Below are 4,019 nucleotides of genomic sequence, written 5' to 3'. Positions count from 1 at the left end.
GGAGCCCGAGAACCACGCGGTGAGGACGGGCAGCCGCCCTCGCTTTGCTCAGCTCCCCGCTCCAGCGAGGCCCTGCGGGGGGCGTCGGACCCCACCCAGCAGGGGGAGGCCAGTCCGTCAGACACGCGCGTCTTGTCCACGGCCGCAGGGCGCTGATCCCACAGCTGGACCGGGCCTGGCATGGCCGGGCTTCCGCCGTTCGAGGCCCAGCCTCGGGCGGGTCCCCCCCACGCCCAGAGACACAGACGGGGCTGGCATGTGCTTTTAGCTGCCGAGGCCGGACGAGAGCAGACCTGCCCGCCTTCTTCCCAGAGCAGGGCGGGTCCGCTGCCCTTCGCCAGGCAGGCGGAGCAGTTAGGTGAGGCTTCTCCCGGGGAAGCCGGGCCCAGGGCCGAGCAGAAACACTCACCTGCTTCACAGCTCGCCCCCCGCCCGAGGGAAGCCTGGAACCCTGGCTCATCCCTCCCAGAGCGCAGGATCCCCAGGAGCCAGCTCGGCCGGGGGCAGGAGGGTGTGTCTCAGGCTGGGGGGCGCCGCTGGCAAGGGGGTCAGCCCTGTGCACCAGGCCAGGCTGGATGGAGCCAGCGGGACGGGAGGGGAGGGACAGGGGGGAAGGAGGGAGGCGACACGGCCCGAGCGCCGGAAAGGGACGAACACAAGGTGGAACTGGCCTCCGCCCTCTGCCGTCCCTCAGAACCCTCTTTGTCACTTTTAATTCTGCCGCGAGGAGGAGACTGGGCCCCACGAACTCCCCACGAGGGCAAGAAAGATAAGCCCCTCCTCCGGCCTCAGCTCGGCTTCCGAGCAGGACGCACACACTCTGCTGCCCGTTTTTCCCGCCCCCCAAAACCCTCCCCCCGCCGCTCACTCGGGACCCCCGCTAAGCGTGCCTGTCCGTCAGCGAGGGCTGTCACCTGAGCCTGCAGAAGCCCGCGTGGCAGTAAACCCGGCATCTGCCCCCTCCCCTCCCCCACTCACCCCGACAAGCCCAGGGGTGGGGATCCTCTCTAGACCCTCGGAGCACCCCAATCCTGCACACGCAGACGGAGCCGCTTCCTCGTTTGCATCTTAATGTCCCCAACGACAATCACGAAGGCTCACGAAGGCTCGTGTGAGAAACCGAAGGAGGATGGGGGGGAATTCAGGCTAATTCGAAACCTCGACGCATTATACCGAACTGCAGAAGCTTCATGACGAGGCTTTAAAAAAATAACGGAAATCAATTTACCGCGAGAAAAGTGCCAGATGGGAACGAAACCCAATCCTGGCCTTTTCTGTTTTAGCCACGGTTTAGACAAAGCAAGAAAAGTCCCCTCCTCCTGCCCGAACCTGCCTCAGCTGGGGCCGGGCGGGACCTCGCTGAAGTGTCACGTCCATCCGGCCACCCACTCGGCCACCCACCGCGTGCACCAAGTCCCGTCCCCTAGATGTCAGCTCTGCCCTCGAGGGCACCCGCGGGCCACCGGCTTGTCCCAGCTGCTGGCACCATGTCTGCGGGCATCGCCACCCCCGCTGGGAGCCACAGCTGACCCCGGATTGCAGTCCCGAGAGCCCAGGAGCCCACACGGTGCCGAGACGGACGGCGTCAGTCCTGGGACCTCGGGCAGAACGCCTCTGAGCTGCCGTCGGGGGTCGGGGGGAGAGCACCCCTGGTTCTTCACACCTGTCACTGTCCCTCACCCCCCAGCTCGCATGCTGCTCCAGCGATGGCGCCCACACCAGGCGCTCTCATGCCCGGCCCTCTTCCACCCTCCGAAAGTCGGGGTGCCCCCGGGCCAGGCGCCCCGCCTCTACTGGGCCTGTTCTCCACTTAAGACGAGCATTTCCCCGCAGGGAGACCACGGGCAGGCCTGGCCCCCGCTCGCCAGTCCAGGCGGCCTTCTGTGAAAGCGCCCGGCCTGCCGGGCTGCAGGGCCTGGCCGCACGGACGGCTCCCCGGCCGTGGGTTACTTGCGATCCACGCGGGTCCACAGCGCACCCACCTCCCGCCAAAACTGAGTCTCTGGCCTCCTACTTAACAGCCAATTCACTCTGAAAACAAACCCCACCCATCTTTGCCCGTGGCCCCCTGCCGTGCTCTGTCCCATTGCTCGGGCAAGGGGACGGACGCACAGCCTGTCCGCATGGACACCGAGCTCCAACGACAGGGGGCCGGGGCGGACCCCGGGCTGGAGGGGCGGACCCCGGGCTGGGGTGGACCCCGGTGGGCTGGCCTCCCAGACGCTCCTACAGACTGTCTTCCAAGCAGAGCTGCCAGATTTAACAAAAACAACAAGGGGTGCCCAGTAAAATCTGAATTTCAGATAAACGGCACATAATCTTAGGATAAGTATGTCCCACACTGCGCGGGATGCGCTCATACCAGCGCTGAAAGTTACTTACTGATCATCTCTGACTGGAATTCGCGGGGCGCGGGGCCCCCTGCGTTTCAGCTGGCACCGTCCTGCCGAGGGCAAGTCCAGTTCCGTCCCCTCAGGAAAATCGCCGCTTCTGCTGAGTTTCACTCTCGTATGTTATGCAACTGGTGAGGTTTAGGAAAATGATATTGACCTTTAAACTAGAAGGAAGAGCCACGTGGTCTTTGCAGCAAAGAGCTAAGTTTTCCCTTTGACCTTGGTCACCCCCGACCTGGGTTTGGGCCTGCACCTCCCCCACCCCTCCTTGGCTCGGCAGCAGAACCAGGGCCCCGTGGGGAACAGAACCAGTGAGGACTTGCTTCTTCCCCAGCCAGAGGATTCGGGGGCCAAGACGGTAACCGTGCCGGCGAGGTGACCGTGACCTCAGCTCGGCCGAAGCGTCCTGGTTCTGCTTTGACTTGGGGGCAGGCTGGGCTGTTACCCTCTGGCCAAGCTTCCTAGTGCCGGATCTGCCAGCGAGAGCCTGCCGTGGGCTGGAACAAGTCTCCAGGGACTAGAGAGGTGGCAGAATTAGACGCCACGGCCGGCTTCAGCCGTCGGTAAGCGGGGAGGAGGAGCCGCCCACACAAAGCCACGAGCACGGCCCTGACCTGCAGCCCGCTGCTCCCTGCCCACCGGGCACCGCTCTGCGAGGCACGGGCCGGCCACCTGTCACCTGCATGTGCTCCAGCCCTCGGATGAGCGTGAGCCCACGGGCTCGCACGGAGGGCGGAGGGCTGTCTCTGCAGCATCCTGTCATTGAGGGACCGGCTTTAGCGGGGCCACCAGAGAACCTGGGCCCCGGAGTCCCTCTGCCTGCCGTTCTCACCTGGGGCTCCTGACGCCCGAGGGGTCCGGCTGTTGACTTCTCCCAGGTGTGTGGAGTAGAGCTGACTGAGCTTCGTCCTTGGGAAAACTGAGACAATACTCTCTCGAATGGTGTCCCGTAAGCTGGGCTCCCTGCCATGACCCTTGCTGGGTGCAGCGTGGCTGAGGGGGTGCTAGGCCCTCCGCCCTGACAGCGTCCTGCCGGGTCCCACCGGCATCTGCGGTGGCCCCGAGCTCCGAGGAAAATGGCGGAGGGCTGGCATCTGGCAAATTCCTCAGTTAACGCACCGTAGGGACCTGACTGGGCTTGTCTTCGGCCTGCCCTCGGGCTCAGACCGCTCTGGCTTCCTCTTGGCGTCTGCTGAGCACAGTGCCCTTTTCTAGTGCTGTTTGGAGTGACCTAGACCTTTGCCACAAATGGCTACGGATGGACCCCTTTAACAACGCCATCTTGGGAGTCACAGGCCGGCGGGCGCCGCTCTGGCGTTGCCTGGGGCAGCCAGCCATGGCCTCGAACCTAATAAGGTTCGCAGCCCGATGTCTCTCTGTGGCCGCAGAGAGGACGCGTCGTGGCCGTCCCCAGGCCTGTGGGTGGCGTCCGTGACGGGCCTGCTGAACCTGAGCCCAGCGGGCTTCGCAGTCAGGAGGCGTCTTCTGCCTTCGACGGGCTTGGCTGGCGTCCGCGAGTCCAGAGGCGACGCAGCTGTCTGGCCGCCCATCGACTCGAGGACGAGCTGGGCCCGGCCGGTGCGAGCAAAGGCTTGGTCGTCCTGGGCCGGAGCCCTGGGCAGAGAG

The 4,019-nt window shown here is 65.0% G+C and overlaps 1 long non-coding RNA gene across 2 annotated transcripts in view; it reads right to left on the bottom strand.

Annotated features, from left to right (window-relative positions):
• Positions 1-1,064: 1,064 nt before the first annotated feature.
• The window catches only part of LOC111731444, a 56,642-nt gene continuing 53,687 nt past the window's right edge, over positions 1,065-4,019 (bottom strand). For both annotated transcript variants that reach the window (XR_002777135.1, XR_002777137.1), the window contains exons 4-5: positions 2,383-2,521; positions 1,065-1,199 (exon numbers count right to left, since the gene is read on the bottom strand). This is a non-coding gene — a long non-coding RNA (uncharacterized LOC111731444). The remainder of the gene's footprint in view (positions 1,200-2,382; positions 2,522-4,019) is intronic.

Source organism: Pteropus vampyrus, unplaced genomic scaffold, assembly GCF_000151845.1.
Source record: "Pteropus vampyrus isolate Shadow unplaced genomic scaffold, Pvam_2.0 Scaffold375, whole genome shotgun sequence".
Lineage (NCBI taxonomy): Eukaryota > Metazoa > Chordata > Mammalia > Chiroptera > Pteropodidae > Pteropus > Pteropus vampyrus.
Note: the sequence above shows the minus strand (reverse complement) of the source record. Positions and strands in the feature narration are given on the sequence as shown.